Source organism: Grammomys surdaster, unplaced genomic scaffold (assembly GCF_004785775.1).
Source record: "Grammomys surdaster isolate TR1022 unplaced genomic scaffold, NIH_TR_1.0 170, whole genome shotgun sequence".
NCBI lineage: Eukaryota > Metazoa > Chordata > Mammalia > Rodentia > Muridae > Grammomys > Grammomys surdaster.
In genome coordinates, this window is record NW_021604618.1 from 2229635 (window position 1) to 2250283 (window position 20649).

A 20649-nucleotide genomic window follows, 5' to 3' on the forward strand; every position below is an offset into this window, starting at 1 on the left:
TTTTATCATATTCACCTTAGCTCTTTCCCTTACTTCTTCTAGATTCTCCTTCACCTCCCTAGCTTGTAAATACCATGTTATTGTTTCAAAATATATGTAACTTATCAATACCAATTGTGTAGTTGTGGATGTAGGACAATTTACTTGATTGTGGTCATCCTCTCATGAGGCACACCCTTAAAGTAAACTGAGTTGTTTTCTTTGTCCAAAAGTCATTAACTGTTCGGTTACAGTCTTCTGCTGCCTCCTGCCTGTAGGTAAACTTGTGAAATACTAAGTACTACATACTAAGTACTACAAATTTGAGAACATCTTCATTCTTATCTGACATTCAAATAGTACAGTATCATGATATTACTGGAGATTTCACAGACATGACAGAATATTTTACTTTCTGAAAGTCAGTTATAAATATCCTTGAGTCTTTTATATTTTAGAGTAAATTGGAGAAAAAAGAGATAGGAAGGAACAGATGCAGAAAATAGGGGGGGTATATGTATATGTGTTGCTGTGCATTCATGGATGTGTCTGTGTGTGTATGTGTGTATCTGTTTGTGACTCTGTGTGTAAGAGGGAGGTTGAAGGAAGGGAGGGACTGAGGGAAGGAGAAAGGAGAAAGACTGTAGAATACACAAAATGAGCTGATTGCAGTTATAAGTAGACAGTATGTGGAAGAAAACATCTTATGAAGAGCCAAAGAAATAATGATTTGAATAAATTGGCAACTAATAGTTTTGGAAATACTGGTAGTTACTATTTATTAATATTTGTTATATGCCAGATACTCTATTAAGTATGTGTTATATGGTTTTTGTCAAATAATCCTCATGAAAATACCAAAACATGATATGTTTGTGTGTATTTTATTAATAACCACAAAAAAATGATGCTTCAAACACAGCAAATAACTCACTGAAGGTCATACATCTAAAAAATGGCAGTGCTGGGAACTGAGCCAAGATTGATTTAGCTCCAAATTATTTCCTTTAACCACCAGGGTGAATTGCACCAGGCAAAGCCTTTCCATGTATCATCTCATTGACTTATTGTAGCAATTTAGTCATGAGTTCTTAACCTCTGTATTTTATTAGATAAAAAGATTGAAGTTCAGCAAGGTCCCATGGACTAATGTCAGTTCACCAATGAGTGTGAGGTTTTGAACCTCTGTCTCTGTCACTCTTCATCAATGAAAAGTTCATCTTGATGGAATAGATGAGCTGACAAGGGTGTAAAGAGGTTGAGATTCAATAGAACAGAAAAAGGAAAGTTTAAGTGTTCACTGTGGCTCTCCTTGGGTATTCCAACAAAATCAATTGTAGAAATGATTCTTTTGAAAGGTCTTTAAGAGTTTAAAGCAAGACGAGTGGTCTCCTTGTCTTGTCAGCCCTTTGAGATGTTCTTTACATCACAAGATTGGTTGGGCCATCTTTTCAAAGAGCTGTTTGAGGTCCATGACCTCTTATATCTGAACAAGAAAAATAAATCACAACCATACAGTGATTAGAAAAACAAATGAAAGCGGTTCTGTCTGAGCCTATCCCTGAAAAGCCCAACACTCGGAAAACTCTGGAGCAGAAGGAAGCCTGATGTCTTGTGGAAGAGGTAGCATAAATGCCCACTGAAAACTCCTTCTATGTGTTCCTGCAGCCAGAGCGATCTTTACAAAATGCAATTCAAATCTTGCTCTTCCTTGTTTTCACAGTAGGTGGTGGCTTCCTGTTGCTGAGGGGTAAACAGGCAGGGATCCTGTTTATCCAGTCTCTTGTCCCATCCTGCATTATTTAGATATAGCCTCAATGTGCTTTCCCTACTTGTGCAGTGCCTGCTTGCTCCAGCGTATACTCTATACACTATTTGAGCAAAACTTAATCTGTTGAATGTGCTGTTTTACATGTGTATGTGAGTGTAATGTGCATGCATGCATATCTATGCACACTTCTATAGAAGTGTGTCAGTTCATGTTTAGAGGGTAGATTCATGCTGTGGAGGCCAGTGGTTCATGTCAGATGTCTTACAGCATTACTCTTCATTTTCCTTTCTGAGACAGGGTCTCTTATTGACTGAAACTTACCAATAGTGCTATTCTAGCCACACAGCTCACCATGGGAATTCAATGTCTTGACTTCCTAGCCCTGTAAGCTATCACAGGGTTGATCTGTTGAGACAGATTTTGGCTATGTGTGCCAGGCAATTTTCTGTCAACTCGACACAAATTAGAGTTATCTAAAAGAAGGAAAAACTCCACAGCTTGACCCTGAAGACCTCTGCAGAGGGGAGACCCTCTCTCAAGTCTCAGAAAGTCGCGACCACCCAGTAATCTACTCGAGACACCATATACCGGAGCAATTGCGAGGTTATTTATTAGGGCGTGACAACTAGTTGCCGGTCAATTCGCATGCCCACGCAGGAGCTGAATTGACCCCGACTGCCAGTTTGGAACGGGTTTTAAAGGGAAAAACCACAAACCAAGGAAATGAGGAGGGGGTGAGGGGGTTGCTAGGGTGGTATAACATAAAAATAGTGGAACATTCCAAAGGAACCCAACCTACATGAGTCAGGATCAGGTGAAAACTCTCTGTACGCTTATCTTTCTCAAGAATGTAGTCCTGCCCTGTCACTTTGGCCTTGCCCTGTCACTTCGGCCTTGCCCTGTCACTATGGTTCTCAGCTTGGTTCCACCTGACTAAATTGCATTCTTTCCTTTCTCTTTGCAGGTCGGCCAGTTCCAGTAGTGGTGACTGGTCTTTCCACATTCCTAAAGAAAGCCTAAAGAATATTTTATATCTAAAAAGGATTCTATATACCCAGTATCCATAACTTTTCCCTCTACAACCCTGGCCAGAGTTACTCCCTAGCTTCTTCCTAGCAACAGTTAATCAAAGATTAGTTTCCGTGTTTCAGATGAACTTTCAGACTGTTTGTGATTACTATGCTCTTGTGTCCATATGTCCCGCCTGTTGGCTTACAGTAGACATGCAGTTAGATACTTGCTAGGATAGACTCCCACCCACTACTTCCATTCCCTGTAGAACCTTGTCCTGCTGAGGGTTCACAGCTGCTCTATCTTTCTTTCTAGTCCTGCTTTGTCAGGGTTCAATTGGAGGAGAAACTGAAGCGTAAGATTGTAATTAAGAGATCCTAATGCTATTACATCTGAAAAAGGCTCATTGGTGGTCTTTTGGGGTTCAGAAATGCTTCCTGGCACAATGTATTTTCTTAGTTTATGACTGATGAGGGTGAGACCAACCCATTATGGATGGTACCATGACTGGTTTTTTGGTCCTGTGTTCTCTAAGGAAGCAGGTTTACCAAGCCCTGATGGACAAGCCAGTGTGGAGCAATCCTCCATAGTCTCTCCATCAGTCCCTGCCTCCAGGTTCCTGCTTAGCTTGATTTCCTGCCCCAATTGCTTTCTTTGATGAACTGTTATATGGAACAGTGAGTGAAATAAACCATTCTTTGTTCATGAGTGTTTCATCAGAGCCACACTCATCAACGACATTGCACAAACCCTGGTCTTTGGACTTAACAACCTCTTCATCCAGTTACACCAGTCCCTCCTAAACATTATTCTAATTCATTTATTGACAATCAGCTGATTAGGATCCTTTTACTCTAAGAATTTGCATTTAGACAAGAAGTCACACTTTTAGGGATGGCAACATTATCCTCACTGCACCAGAAATACGTAGTCTGTTTAGAGATGTGGAGAAAAGGAGCTCCACTCACACTGCAATTTAAAGGCACTTATCAGGCGCTGATTCATATTAGCTTTGGTTCCTTGAATGGAGTTCTGGAATGTCTTTTATGATCAGTCTTCTGCAGCTCCTAGCTCACAAGTGCTTAGTTTCATCCTATGGGTTCTCTTTCCTCTCCATAATATGTATTCCAATTGTGTACCTGAATACACAATACAGGGCACATGTCAACCCTGTTAATTTTTTTTAATTTACTTTTATTTTTTTTAAATCAAATCATAATTTTTACTTATTCACACAGGGATTATAAATGCAAAAAGGCAGGATGTGGGAAGAAGATGATTCCTAAGCCTGAACCCTGGTAATTTGAACACCCAAAACTTCTTTTCATTTCGTACAATTAACAGTATATTAAGAAAGAACCAATATAATTTCTTTTAATAATATTATTTTTTTTTACTTTGGCTCCTGATTGAAACTCCCCCTCCCTCATTTCATCCCTGTCCCTCCTTCATCTCTACTCTCTGCCCATATACACCTCCTCCCCTTCTTCTGAGAAAAGAGGAGGACTTCCATGGATATTAACCAACCTTCATATGTCAAGTTGCAGTAAGAGTAGAGACATCTGATCTTATTGAGGCTAGACAATGTATCCTAATTATGGGAAACAGATCTAAATTCAGGCAGTGTAGTTAGAGACAACACTTGCTCCCTCTTCAGGAGTCCTACATGAACACCTAGCTGTACAACTGCTACATATGTGACTCTGTCCACCACTTGCATGCTCTCTGGTTAGCAGTTCAGTCTCTATGAGCTTCTGTGGACCCATTAGTTGATTCTGTAGGTTATCTTATGATGTCCTTGATCCCTCTGGCTTACTCAATCCTCCTTCCTGTCTTCCACAGAATTCCCCAAGCTGCACCTAATGTTTGACTGTGGGTCTCTGCATCTGTTTCCATCATTTGTGCTGATGACAGCTATGCTAGTCTCCTGTCTGCAAGTATAGCAGAATATCATTAATAGTGTTGGGGTGGGTAGCATCTCATATCATGGGTCTCAAGCTGGGCCAGATATTGGCTTGCCTTTGCCTCAATTTTGACTCTATCTTTTAGCCCTGGGCATCTTATAAGCAGATAAGCAGGACAGTTTGTAGGTCTACAGTTTTGAATATATATATATATATATATATATATATATATATATATATATATACACACACACACACACAAACACATACACACACACACACATATATATATATGCTATATTATAAGTACCCAGTACAGAGAGACTTCTCTGCCTTTCTACTGCATCTACTGCATACTCATGTCTTTTCCTTTAGCCAACCAGTAGCAACTCATCAGTAAGTACTAACTGATTATATTTTACTCAGTTAACAAGAAGGCACTGAATATCCACAAACTGTATAACATTTTAGCTACATAGAAACTCTTTTATCATTTGTGATAAAATATTGTTCCATTTATCTTTATATAATAACTTGAAATCTATAATGCTCTTATTGAATTAAAATGGTTTCTTCTTTATCTTGGTCACTATCCCATTACGGTGAAAATACACCATGTCAACAGCAACTCTTATAAAAATAAAGCATTTAGTTATGGCTTGCTTACCATTTCTGAAGTTTAGTCTATTATCATCAGAGAAGGAGAGCATGGCAGCATAGAAGCACACATAGTTCTGGAGAGGTAGCTGAAAATTTACATCTGGATCTTCGGAAAGCAGGAAGAGAGATACTGGACATGCCTTGGGAATTTTAAATCTCTAATTTGAAGCACACTCTCAATGACCCAGTTCCACTAACAAGGCCACACCTACTCCAACAACCTCATGCCTTCCAATCCCTCCCAAGTAGTGCCACTAACTCATGTCTAAGTTATATGAGCCAAAGGGCTAATTCTTATTCAAATCACAACACTCTTTCAAATAAAAGTTTACCTGAAAACATTAAAAATTATAATATTATATTTAGTCAGTAACCTATACAACTTTACACCATAAACTTGCCAAGGAGGAGAGACAGGAAAATGTTCTGTTCTAGTTGCTTCCACTCCATGTGACTATATTTTCTCTCATTGTTCACATTTTCTCACAGAAATAATGGGCTATAAATACATTGCCAGGAATTCATCATATTTTCTTCACTCAAACATGAGTTTAAATGTTAAAAAGCATAGAGAATTCTGAGGAAAATAAAATGCACCTTGATCTTGCAATGCTAACAACTTTTGAATTACGTCTTTATGTATCAGTCCTAAGTCAGAACATGTCAATATTGATCCAGGCTGTATGTATACTATTTAATCTTTTAAGAATATAGTATATAAACTATCTGATTTCTCATAGAATTACTTTGATGACAGAATTACTTATGCATCACATGCTCTGTTGTTTCTCCCTTTCTATCTTGTGCTTCTGCTAATTTGGAGCAGTGAGGCATTGTCTCCTTGAAGTACCTTCTTAGGAACAGAATTACTAATTCAATGGATATATTTATTTGGAGATGTTTTAACAGATATTTCTAAGCTGCCTTCAGAAAAGATAACGAATTTTCCTCCTCCTCACTCTGCAGTTATCAATGATATTTTTAAAGCTTAGTTGCTTTGGTAGAACAAAACCTTTATTTCTTATTTCAATTTAAAATCAACAATTTTTAGGACTCACAGAGATTATTTGTGTTAATGCATTTTTACCTTATGGTAACACTTGAACAATACTAATTACATCAAATACACACTTTGACAACATTTTCACATTTATTATTCCCTAAAAATCTTTAGCAGCCATGGAAGATAAACAGTGGAGCCAGTTATTTTTAAAGCATGGCACAATGCATAACAATTAGCATTCACAGATATTCTTTCAGTGTCACATTTAAAGAGGATTTCTTCATTACTTCAGTAGTGCCTTGCATTCTCAGAGTAGATATTTTGAAAATAGGGATTTATTCCTTAAGACTAATCCTTTTTCAATAAAACTGAAAAGACATTACTTCATTATAACCAGATGAGGACATAAACCAGTTGCTGACAATGCAGTATGTTTATTTTCAGGCTAAGCTTTCTGGCCAGTCTTCCATAATTTCAATTTATGCAGCATTTTGTAGTATGATATTATAAATGCTGTACGCCCTTTAAATCTCAGCATTATTTTTGTGAGGTCTTCAGGACAACTGTTTTTCTTGTTGCATATAATTACTGTAACACTAACACATACTCCTTTAAAACCTGATGAAATTATGCTCATTCATAAAATAAAACAGCTAACTATTTTCCTTTCTCTTGTCTTCAGCTGCATCTCCAAAGAAAACTTTCCTGGGCAGTATGGTATTAGTATTTTAATATTTTACAATTATATATTTGTAATTCAATTAAAAACCATGTTATACTTCACACTTTGTAAAATATTTTGATCAATTATGTTTCTGTAGCATGCCTTGTTACCTGACAGAATATTCCACAGGAAAGGTATAATGCAGTAAAATAAGTATATTAATGATGACCCTAATGTTTTTCACAGCTATAATTCCTTCCAACAAGACAAACAATATTCTTTGATATTCTATTTGCCCTGTTCAATAGATAAAGCAAGAATATTTAATTAAAGGAAGCAGTTATAATGCTGATATTTACCAACACTGCTTTTGAAAAACTAATTTCTAGCTCATCTATCCATAGGCAGTCAAGTCTATCCTTCTCTTATCTTTTTAATTTTTTTCTTTTATTCATAATTGATTTTCCTACATAATATATCCTGATTACAGTTATCCTCCTTTTATTCCTCCCAGTATTCCCACCTCCCTTTATATCCAGATCTACTTTGTCTCTCTTTTTAGAAAATAAACAGGCTTTAAAAGGATTAATAAATAATACAATGTTATAATATGTGTTATATCATAAATATAATACATTATAAAATATAAGATATAACAAGGGGTAACACATTGGATTTACACAAAACAAACAAGCAGAAAGAAAAGAGCTCAGAGAAAGCACAAGAAATAGAGATCCATATGTTTCCACACTCAGGAGTTCTACAGCAACTCTGAGTTGGAAGGCTCCTTGTGCACACTCATACAGATGGTATGCATGCTGCCTCAAGTCTCTGTGAGTTGATATGCTCTTTGCTTATATTAATTGAGAGGACCTTCTTTTCCTAAGGTCCTCTCTCCTGCTTGGCTCTTACTCCCTTTTATTCTGGAAGGTTTCCTGAACCCTGAAGATGGGAGTTTGATACCATCAATACTTTTATCAACACTTAATATGTTCATTTTAACATTTATTTATCTGCACAATTTAAAAACACTCTATTTAATTTGCTCTTAATTAACACAAAGTTTCCTTTTTGTATGTTTTTAAAATTAGGCTTTGTTTTTAATAAATTTGTTTTTCCATAAATGTTTTCTTCTTCTTATTGGAGTTTTCTTCCAAATTTGCAAAGTTGTTGAGTAGTCATGAAAGTTAGGCAAAGTTCAACTATGTGTTGTACACATGTCTCAGTCATTACCGTCTTTAACATGTGTAAATAGTTTTTTGATTTGAAAAGTTTAAATATTTAATGTATACTTTCAGAACTTTTTTTCTGTGAAACCTATAGAAGAAGCCCCTATTTCCAGTAGTATTATGCTTTGCCCACAATCACTGTTTGTATGTGTATTTACATGGAGATTAAATGGTAACTTATGAGAGTTACGTCTCTCTTTTTACTCTGTGAGTTCAATGGATAAAATTCAAGCCACAGGGCTTGGCAATAATCATCTTTACTTGCTGAACCGTCTCACTGGGCTAGTTTAATTCATGTAGTGTTTTGTAGTCCTTTGTCATTATTTTTCATCTTAAGATTTCATTTTAAATATAACTTTTTTGTTTGTTTTGGGTTTTATTGGATATTTTCTTTATTTACATTTCAAATGTTATCCCCTTTCACGCCCCCCTCCAAAACCCCATCTCATCCTCTCCCTGCTTCTATGAGGGTGTTACCCCACCTTGGCCAAACCACTCCCGCCTCACCACTCTCAAATTCCCCTACACTGGGTCATTGAGCCTTCACAATTTATGGTCCTTCCCTCCTGTTGATGCCTGACAAGGCCATCTCCACTATTTTTGCAGCTGGAGTCATAGGTTTCTTCATGTGTACTCCTTGGTTGGTAGTTTAGTCCCTGTGAGCTCTGGGGGGTCTGGTTGGTACTATGAATTCACAGTTATTTAGATCTACCAATTACGTTTACAAATGTGAACATATCTCAGCAAATTTATACCTACTTTTTCTAGTATTATTCATTTAACAATAAATAGCTTTATGTTTTTATTTGTTAAAATGACACTTTATTATGTACTCATTTTTAAAGAATGTGTCTAATGTAAAAGTCTTTAAGGATTTTTTATCTGTATATTTCTGCACTATCTTCCTAATTATTGTGATACCTCAATTTGTAATTGTTACTCTTTCATTTTTATACCAATAGGAAAAATTAATTCAATTTCATCTCAATATTCATTGCTACTCTCATGTTCTTTTTTATACAAAGAGTAATGCTTTGTTTTAAAAATGAAAAAAGGCAGCAGTTAAATTAAAATATTTTAAATTAAATCTTGAGGTGACAGAGGAAGAATGCAAATCTGTTTTCTTTGGCCACATGCCTATTGGTTGATAAAGAAGATAAATAGTTTAGATTTTCAGCAACTTGCTTTTGTTAATTGTTTACAGTTTTATTCATTAGTAGCTCCTTTTCACTGATCAGAGGGAATGATCCTACAATGAATAAGCTAATTCAGCTTATTGGAATACTCTGGAAAGAGTGAAAAGTCAGAATTTCATTTGGTACCTTTTAGCCTTGCATGTGAAAAGCCACACAGCTGATATAGTTGAGATTCTCAAAGAAAAAAGAAACCCTAATATTTATTCATTTGTTTATTTATTTATTTATTTACCTCAAAAAAGATCAGAGCCATATAACATAGTGTGCAACACTCCATCTCATAACTGGGACTTTAACTCATATGAACTCACTGAAATAGTTTGTATTATTAACCCTCACATTTCTCTTAAAATTATAGTCTCTAAATGATAGTAAAACCCTGAAAAACTAAGAAAAGGAATGCTACTTGCACTATCTAAAGGAATGAACATTGCTACTTTATGTACATATTAAAGCCTATAATTGCAATAGAAGACCTATTTGAAATTTATAGTAATGTATGAAAAATATTTTGCAGAACATAGAGTCTCAATCCTGCCATGTCAGCTCTCAGGAAGCTGAGACAGGAGGTTGAGAAGTTTAAGGACAGCCAGCATTAGAGAGTTGGAGAATGTGTTTCAATAAACAAATGTTGATAACGAAGGAGAAAAAGGAAAGGGAGGGGAAGGAAGAAGACAGAGAGAAGGAAGAAGAAGTGAAACAGAAAAAAAAAATGAGTTTCCAGAAAAATCTCCAAAATAAGAAATTTGAAATTCAATGTTCTAAATTCAGAATGCAAATTTGCAGTGCACTCTTTTACACATGAACCCCTGCACCACGAATTATATATGCCATGCCAGATGGGTACATCATCTTATCCATTTCCTCACAAAGATTCAGGAGTAACAGCTGACTATTCCTGGCCTTCATGGCCAGCCCAGTTGTTTCCCAGGTTGTTAAATTCTTCAGGTAGTTTGACTGGATCTAGTAGAATATAAACTGTGGTTAGGAAGTAGAGGGAGAGCTAAAACTCAGACAGAGAAACAAGCATCTGCTACTCTAGTTCCTACTACAGAATTCTGAGAGCAAAGTCAGTCTCCATGAAAAATAATTAGACAGTGACAATTATTCAAATTCAAATGTAAGGTTTGGGTTAACATATTACAGAAAGCAAATGTGAAGATTTGTCACTTGAGGTGAACCTAAATTTGTTGTTATTTAAGACAGATCAAGCAGACTCCTGAATCTTGCCAAGATTTGTGCAAAAAACGATAGAGTTTACAGCCTTTAAACAAAAGGCAAGAACATGAGTGATGAAAAACATTTTAGTCAGGTTCATAAAAGGTTAGGGAGTTTTTAAAGTGCTCAAATTGAAAGGGAGATAAAACCTGTAGCGACTATTTCCAGTAGATAGGTACGGACGCTAGTCGAGGGATGGGCCCACACACTCATCTCAAAGTTTTTAATCCAGACATGTTTCTGTCTAAAGGAAAAACAGGGACAAAGACATGGGGCAGAGAATGAAGGAAGGGCCTACTGGTGGCTGTCCTACCTGATGATCCATCCTATCTGCAGACATCAAACTGTTACTACTGTCAAGAAGCGCTTTCTGACATGAACCTGATGTGGCTGTTCCTTGGGAGGTTCTGTCAGCAACTGACCAATGTAGATGTGCATGCTTGGAGCCAATTATCAGACTGAGCTCAGAAATCTGGGTGGAAGAGCTGGTGGAAGGACTGGAGGATCAGAGAGGGATTGCAAACCTGTAGGAAGAACAATATCAACTAACTGGACCACCCAGTTCACCCAGGAACTAGACTACCAACCCAGAAGTGTACAGGGAGGGATCCATGACTCCAGATACATATGTAACAGAGGACAGTCTTGTCTGACATCAATGTGAGAGGAAGTCCTTGGCACTGTGGAGGTTTGATGCACCAGCATAGGTGGGGCAGGAAAGAGTCAGTGGGGGAGCACCCTCATAGAGGCAGATGTGGGATGGGTGGCTTGTCACGTGGTAACTGGGATGTGGGATATCATTTGAGATGTAAACAAACAAAAATTAATAATTTTTTGAAAAGTGTCCAAATTCTAATTTAAGGCTACTGATTCAAGCACCAATCAGTGAGTTCCATACAGGAAGTAGTCTTTTTCTCCACATTTATCTATTCAGTGTTATGCTAGCCTTACGCCCCACTTTCACTCCACTACATTTTAAATATAACGCTATTATTATACAATTTACTGAAGTATGAAAGACCCTGGAGTTGATGACTGTCAACTTGAAAATAAAATATAGAAAGAGATATAAATGAAAAGAATAATAATTAGAAACTGGTAAACAAGAATGAGGGTGATTAAAATGTATTATAAATGACACTTGTAGGGAAAGATAAAAGGGAATCTTATATTAAGACTTATCTCTAGATCGGGGAGCTCTGAATCCCCTGGATTCTCTGTGCCAAGAAAGGTCATCTTTGATACATTCTGTCCACCTAGCCTATCTAGAGAGACTGAGGAAGGATAATGATGACTCCCTTAACTGCTGTGATTTTCTTTCTACCACCAACATTAATATTCATTGCCCAATCCTATCATAGTATCTCTATGTTGGTTTCAATAATATACCTAATTTATAAAAATGTCTTCAGGTTTATAAAGATAGTCTTATACTTAACTATTGATGGACCTATTAATTATTGGCCATTTATTGAGTATCAGTTGAATGTATGTGTAAGGTTTTCTATCTTGCAAGATACTAAAATGTTTAAAAAATGGTTTGGTTGAAGAAATTATGAAAACATGAAAATGCTCTGGAGGTTTTCACTCTAGAAATTATCAAAAGTAATAGATAATTTTCACTCATCTTCATTAGTACATGTGTAGACAAGGAACTGGATTAATGGTGACAGTTTCTATGAAGAAGATTTAAGCATTGTGCATGTCAGAGTTACAACCTAAAACAGTGTCTGAGATTAAAGTTGATAGGAGGTCAGGCAGAATATGTCTCACTATGGTATGGTTTAGTAATATTTGTATACCTCCTTAGAGTTCCAAACTTATATCGAGAAGAAAAGCGACCACTCTGGAAATCAGTCTGGCGGGTTTTCTTAGAAAATTGGACATAGTACTACACGAGGACTCAGTTATACAACTCCTGGGCATATATCCTATAGATACTCAAACATATAACTAGAACATATGCTCCACTATGTTCATAGCAGCCTTATTTATATTAGCCAGATGCTAGAAAGAATCCAGATGTCCTTCAACAGAGGAATGGATACAGAAAATATGGTACACTTACACACTGGAATACTACTCAGCTATTAAAAACAATGAATTCATGAAATTCTTAGGCAAATGGATGGAACTAGAAAATATCATCCTGAGTGAGGTAATCCAATCACAATAGAATACAAAGGTATGCACTCACTGATAAGTGGATGCCAAGTACGTGCTGACAGAATCCTAATATAGATGTTTCCTGAGAGGCTCTGCCAAAGGCTGACAGATACAGAGGCAGATTCTCCAAGCCAACCATGGGACTGAGCATGGGGTCCTCAATGGAGGAGTTAGAGAAAAGACTGATGGAGCTGAAGGGGTTTGAAACTCCATAGGAAAAACAATATCAACCAACCAGAGCTCCCAGGAACTAAACCACCAACCAAAGAGGGAGGGATCCATTGCTCCAGCAGCATATGTAGCAGAGGATGGCCTTGTAGGGCATTAATAGGAGAAAAGGCCCTTGGTCCTCTGAAGGCTAGATGCCACAGTATAGAGAAATGCCAGAGTGGTAGGTGAGAGTCAGTGACTGGGTGGTAGAGCACTCTCATGAAAGCAGGTTGAATGGGGATGAGATGGCGGATTTCCGGGAGGTGACAGGGAAAGAGGATAACATCTGAAATGTAAATAAAGAAAATATCAAAAAATTTGCAACTGTTCCAAATGACATAAAACCTATTAAAATTATTTACCTGTAATATTTCCTTCAATAGGACAGAAATAAAAAAATATTTAATTGTAAATGAATATGTAATAATATGTGTTTTCCTACTGTACAGACTGGACACATTATAAAAAAAATGGAGGGGTTTCTAGTAAGTAGATGGTTGATGAGCCGAATATGGCAATCACTTTTGTGGTATAGTCTCTAGGCAAAGGAGAGAGTCATATAGCAAGAGACCAGGGGCATGGGTGAGAACATGTATTTTCTGAGCTTTTAACTCCTTCTAAACATTCCCTAGGGTCCAATCACAAGACCTCCAAATTGATGACCATATCAAGCCTAATCAACTTCCAAAGCTTCTACCTCTTAGCAAGTAGATTAAATGTCTCCAGAATAGGGATGGAATTTCAACCCATTAGGGAACACAAGTAACTACAAACAATAGCGGTGGTAGATTAGTGAGGTAAACAAGTGTAGACACAGCTCTCACCACAGTCATGGATTTCCTTCATTCCCAGAAGTATAAATGAAGGTTCAAATGGAATGGGAATGAAAGATCAAAGTTTGATATAGGATCTTATTAGGATTTTTAATTCCTAGGATTAAAATAAATAATAAGATTAAAATTTCAGGTTTTTGTAATAACTGGTTCAGATTTCTTGACAGTTGGTCATCCAATGTTTTCAAGGAGCACAATGCATACTAAAATGCAGTTAATCTACTAAACAAATATTTATTGACCTTGTACTGTATGCTAGGCATCATTCTAGGTGCTGGGTATGTAGCCACAAACAGCATGCTAATGTCTTTATATAGGTTTAAGAAAAAGTACTTAGATATTGAAGGAGCAATAAGTTCTGTCTTAGAGTTTGTAGGCAGTGTTTATGGAGGGAAAGTCTTCTGTACCTTAACAAAACTAGAAGTTATCCAGGTTAGGAAATACTAAGCAACAGAAACACTATGTGCAGAGGGTGAAATGAAGGACAAGCAGAGTGGAACAACAAAGTAGCAATGTAGTGGGAATCGACATGATGTATTGGGAAATACAGATATATTAAATCAAGTGATCTAAATTCATATGTAAGTGTTATGTTTGCTAAGAAACAGTTCATGATTTTATTAACCTATGTGTACACATTTCGATACCTCTTAGATTCCTCTTGAGTATCCAAGTTTATGAATAAAACATATTTTACCTGGTGTTAGGCCCCTGCCTCCTCAATTATGAGGTCATGGCTGTCATACCCTCTAATGTGTCTGAATGTGTCAAAGTGGTAGTGGTGTTCTTCTGCCTTTAGTCATCACAATGATGAATTAGTCAGAGTAAGTGAGAGTATAGCAATACTGGAGCCTAAGAGAAGACTATTTTTCATCACGTATGTCAGAGTTTCTTTCTTACATGGGAATTAATTACAAATAATGTTGATGAAGTAAATCCTTATGCAAGCAGAAAATAATAAAATAATAAAAGATTCCACAGGCAGTATACACACTGTTGTCATAAATCAGAGCTAAAGGATTTTAAGATATGTGCTTGCATAGAAATAATTATACAATTTTATTGAATATGTCACACTGTGCATCTAAGTCAAAGAGATATATAATCTAGATGCTTTAGCTAGTCAGTTGTAGGCTTTGACTTTTCAAAATCTATTTTAATATGAGTTCTAAAACACTTGAATTTCCCTTCTAGCCAACCACCCACCAGAGGCAGTGAAAAAAATTAATAGGGCAAAGGCATATGTGAACAAATCAGCAGCAGTAGCTCAATACACTAGCAAACACCATTCATGAATCAGCAAGTACAGTTTGATCCAGAAGAAACTGTGAGGTTCTGCCAATTGTCCTGAGTGTGCAGAATTGACAAGGAGATTCAGGAATATTATACAAGTACTTTGGTGAGTTTTTCTCTACAAAGTCACAACTAACAATGATCAGCAAAGGCAAGGTTAACCAATACCACACCATTTTCAACTAAAACCAGCATTAGCAAAACTCAAAGAAGACCATCAAATAGTGACAAGATGAATCAATGACACAGTATTGCCCATTGGCCCAACTCTTTCCAAATATCAAGTGTCCTCTTGAACACTTTCAAAAGCAAAACACGTGCTCTTTTTACAGATAGCTTTCAGAACAAAACTGTGACTGTTTTCATTAGAACATCTTCCCACATGTCTGTTTCAACAAAATATCCTCTCATAGACAGTCTCCTGAAAAACACCACATGGCACAACTGAAGAAACCAGACATTTCTACTTTAGTCTCAAAAATCATCAGGTTGCTATGGTGGTGTACACTTCTAATTCTGCGTAAGATACAAATGAGTTGGATATATTGCCAAAAGATATCAAATAAATCATTTGCCAGTACTCTGATTTTCAAATATATAATGTTATTTACTCAATATTTTTATACGTTTTTGCTGTTACAATTCCTAGAGCAGGAATCTTAAGGAGTTCCTTAAATTAAAGAATCTTATATTGGAAAGTATTGTGGAGTCAGAGGGCAATCAGGGCTCCACAATGCAACAGACACAATCTCTTCTTAGGTTCTTGCCTGTTGTCTCTGATGCATAACTCGCTAGGCAATCTGAGTTTTCTTTCATGAAAATTTGTCATTAATCTGTTCTTTATCTGGTCTATTAAAACTTTCAGTGGATAGTAATGTAAACTTCTTTTTATGTAAGATTTTAAGATTTTCATCCAATGTGTTAGCATTTTTGCGATTAGAATCAGCACATTCATATCCATCATTATAATCATTTTGTTGATAAATACTGAAAAAATATTTTCTGAATTTTTTTATGTCAATAGAAGAGATCGTGAGTCCATAAATCCCCAAAAAAGCAGGACTATAGTCTCTGACTTGTTTGTTAAAGGAATTCACAGATGTGCAGAATTTGTTATTTTCAATAAGTACCTAGAGAAGCATCACTCTAGAGGTCACATGTGGGTTTGTTCTTCACATGACACCTGACACACCAAACTCTCAATGACTTGAATGCATTTTTCTGCTGTCAATCTGGGGATATTTTTACATCTTTGTTTTTCTTGTGGCCATATGGAGCTTGTGATTGCCCAGTCTCAAGGTTTGACAGAGCATTTCACTGTATGGTAGGAGCAGGACATGCTGTTCACCTAAGTGCTGTCAGTTTTGGCATCAACGTGTAGAGCTTCTGCCAAGGCTTACATACCATTTTCTACACTCCACTAAGGAAGTTCCTCTGCCAAGGCCACTTAAAATAGCACTTTCAGTTATGCCTAGTACTTTTTAACACTCTGGAGGCAAGCAAAAGTTTCATCATCTTTGGTTCTAATGAGTAAACCATAATAAATACTGTAGAAATCTATTGAAAATGGAAAAATCTACTGAAAACTATGTAGAAAAGAAGAGAAACACAAACTTCCTATTATCACAAACTATTGATAATTGTTTCAGCATGTCCTGTGATAGGAAGCTTTATGGATAAGAGCTGGGCTTATTTAAAAGTTTTCCTGTAAATCTCACTGTGATCAAGGTCTCAACACACATATTTGTGCATGCACAAACACACACACAAGCACACAGGAATTATATCATTATATGAATCTCTTACTTTATTACATACAACCATGAACATTTAATTAAAGTATGGACTCAGCACCATTTTTAACATTACTGACATTTCTGGAGCACCTGTTCAGTGCATATTATTTATTTATTTATTCTGAATCAGTTTTAAACACAGTAATGCTAAGTGGTTATTATCCCCATTTTACTAATGAGAAAAGAAGAATCAAATAAATTGATTTATCTTTTGTGGCCATAAATATTTCATTTTAATAAATATATTTAGTTTCAATATTGAACTAAAAACTATAGAATTAATTTTACAAAGCCATGTACTCAAAAACTCAACTAACAATTTCTTTTTACATTCTTTTTATCATCTCCCTCAACAGTGGTACAATATAGAAGTATGGCAAAACTCTTTTTAATTTGTATGCTGCATTTGGAAGGTGACCAAAAATTCTTCTAGTTTAATTCTATTATAGTGTAAGTTCAAGTTGTGTTAGAAAGAGGTTAACTCTCCTGACAGATTTCACATCTTATTTAAGTAGCAACTGTAGAGCCAGAAGCCAGTCATTCTGATTCATTGTACAAAGCAGAAGTACAAAAACACCTTGACCTTCAACTCTGTGCTGAGTAATTCTACCAACTTTTAGAATTGTTAAAGTAGTGGATGCATTTCTATCTGTGTTGGTACTTTTAAATGAATTATATGCTATTATAAGTTTATATATGGTATCTCATATTATATGAAGTATATGATACTACTTGACCCACAACATTACCTTTATTTTGTTTTTACTTAATAACTGTAGTTTTTCTACTTTTATAAATTATAATGTAAATATCTGAAATTCAGGATATCTGATATGTAAATCCCAAAGCAGTTGTAACCTACAGGTTGAGAAACACTGTTATAGATTAAGAGGTTAATTATAAAGAGCTTTTAGAGATATAATCTGAGTTTTCATAAGAACTTTAAGTCTTGGCCCAAAGCTTTAAGTGAAACTGTTCCAGAGGTGTGTGCATATCTTCTAACACACTGATATTTATTATTCAAACATTTTGAGTAGAACAGGGTCCAAATATCAAATATTTATTTTGGTGATCTTAAGAGCTAAGAGCATGAAACAATTTCATATAGGCGCTATAAAGAAAACATCTTGTGTACTGAATGGATACCTCACCTGTAAAATGAACAGCCCATGGCCTATGGCCTAGGCATGAAATAGGAGGTGGTACATCCTGGTGGTGAATGAATTCTATGATAGAGCCAGGTATGTGAGATCAGCCCTTCCCTGAAGATGTTAAGATATGGAAACATGGTACCTAACCAAAGCTAACCAGCCACATGGCAGGATGCAGGTTAAAAAAAAATGAGATATCTTAAGTATGTTTCTAGACAGATATCTACTCTCATGCCAGCAGAAGAATGGACTTGCTAAAGAAAACAGCCAAAGAGAAAGAGCTTCCTTTATCCTGTCATTATACATTACAGGCTTCCAGTAAAAGGCATGGCCCAGCTTATAGATGTATTTTACAAGATCAAAGATCTGGATTATAGGTGTGCCGTCCTGTCTCAAAGATGTAGATAGTATAACTATCCGCTTCAAATTAATAAAAAATTCCTCTCATGTCTGCCTTTTAATTTTTGATTTTAATTATTCCAGATATATTCATATATAAAAACAAGAGTAGTCAATACAGCATCTGATAAATTATACCATAGGTTTGTCTAAAGATGCCTCCCACATCACATAGGCAAACACACATGTACACATTTACACCAACACACACACACACATGCATGGAATTCAGAGAGCAATTTTTGGAAGTCAGTTAACCCCTCCCCCCACACACACACATGAGTTCTAGGGAATGAAATCAGGTTCTCAGGATTGTACAGCAAGCATTTTTATCTCCTAAGCCTTATTGCTGGCCTAAATGTATAGCACTTTTATTTGTTAATTTCGTCTTCACAAAACTGAGGCTTTTGAATTTATTTTCAGATCAAAGACATCTAATGAGAAAAGAAGTTACTTATATATGTAGAACTGCATGGTCAAAGCTAACTAATCTGTAGATACCAAAGAGATGAAATAGTCACCATTTCCCTTCTTTTAGACACCCCATGTTTATAATCATTTAAAATATATGTATGCTTCTGTGTCACATATATGTCAGAAGATGTCATAGAGGAGAGAACCTATGTCTATGCTCAGTGTTCTGACTGATGAACATCTGAAAGATTAATAGCTTTAAAATCCCTGAAGAAAATTAGCCTGATTTCACAACCAGTCTTGCACGGGGGCGGGGGGCGCTAAAGAGAGAGAGTTAGCCTGAGATGATAACCAGTCTGGACAATCAGATCCAGATGGGCTTCCAGGACAGGAAGCAAGCAGGAGACTAGAAGAACCTCTCCTGCGGCCAAGACTTGGCAGGAGTAAGCATGAGACAGAAGACATTTGCAGAGATCCACTTGGGCTGACTCAATTAGGAGCTAAGCTAGAGAATCCCCAAACACACAACAGTTCCACAGTGTCTGGACAGGGAGCTAGCCTGATATGAACACCAGCTCATCAACATGCTGCCTTGGGTGGGGCAGGGCGTGTCAGACGATGTTCGAGATGACCCTTGCCAGACACCATAACGTGCAAGAAGAGAACAGTCCCGAGACCATGCCTGAGATGACTATAGACGCTGAGAGCCACTAAGCAGAGAAAATAAGTCGTGGAAAAAATGAAGGAGAAAGAGAAACAGAAGTAAATGGGCAAAATGAAGTGAGGCAGTCCTGGAGACTCGAGGGTAATGAGTAGGTCCTGGCTTTTGCCTCCACTGGAATAATGTCTGGAACCTTGGCCCTGTAGCAATAAAGAGATGTTCATGGTCTTGGCTGGTGCCTGGCTGTCAAACTGTAGTGCTCCAGAGAGTGTGGGCCCATCACATTATGGGAGATACAGGTGAGCTGTCGTAAAGAATGTGAACATGGGAACTGGCACTAGCACTCATCTCTCTGTGGTGGAGTAGGCACACCCCTTTTTCCACTTTTGCCCTGCATCACCTGCATCACCAGGTAGGATACCTGGCCCTGGGGTCATGAGAGCATGAGCACTGATTCTGCCCTTTACCAGTCAGGAGACAAGGCCCTCTACTTTGCCTGAATAGAGTTGACCCTATTGACAATGGCACTGGTGGGCTAGCCACAAAGGCACAGGCATGAAATAGCAGGTCCTTCCACTTGTCTGTCTTGTGTGATATAGGGAAGGGAAAGAAGCCCCCCTCTTGCCACTTGAAACCTATGGTAGGCAGAAGAGCTGGTCCCAATGCGGTCAGCAGAGCAGGACACCTGGCCCTTCACCTTACCTGGGAAGCACGGCAGAGCTGACCATTTGTTGCAGTGCTTGTGGGTGAGTTAGCCCTGAGGGAATGAGAATAAGAGTGCCAACATGCAGATCTTCTCTGATAACTATCACTCTCAGGCCCAGAACCAGGGATTTGAATTAGCCCACCTCAACATCTACCCAATCAATGAACTGATGGAGTGAGCTAAGGAGCCCATTTTATAGATAAAAACTGCAGAATCTCCACAGCATAGGACAGCAACAGTATATCCAAGAGGAGTCCCAATGAGGTTCCTGTATTGATAGAGTAGCAGAAGCCAGAACCAGACCAATGAGTCACTGCAATGAACACTTGTAAGCAAAGAAGTGTAGACAAAAGATAACATCATGGATATACTGTGACACACTACA

The 20649-nt window shown here is 37.0% G+C and overlaps 1 protein-coding gene and 1 non-coding gene across 3 annotated transcripts in view; both read left to right on the top strand.

Moving 5' to 3' along the window:
- Lrrc4c (leucine rich repeat containing 4C) overlaps nucleotides 1–20649 on the top strand; it is a 1217207-nt gene that overhangs the window by 845446 nt on the left and 351112 nt on the right. Inside the window, exon 5 of one of the 2 annotated variants that reach the window (XM_028766993.1) lies at nucleotides 15039–15243. The exons of the other annotated variant lie outside the window; for it this stretch is intronic. The gene's annotated coding sequence lies outside the window, so the exon portion shown is untranslated. The remainder of the gene's footprint in view (nucleotides 1–15038; nucleotides 15244–20649) is intronic. 2 annotated transcript variants of the gene reach the window in all.
- LOC114621020 lies at nucleotides 19034–19162 on the top strand. Its single transcript, XR_003711376.1, has one exon. It is a non-coding gene; the product is annotated as a small nucleolar RNA SNORA17 (small nucleolar RNA).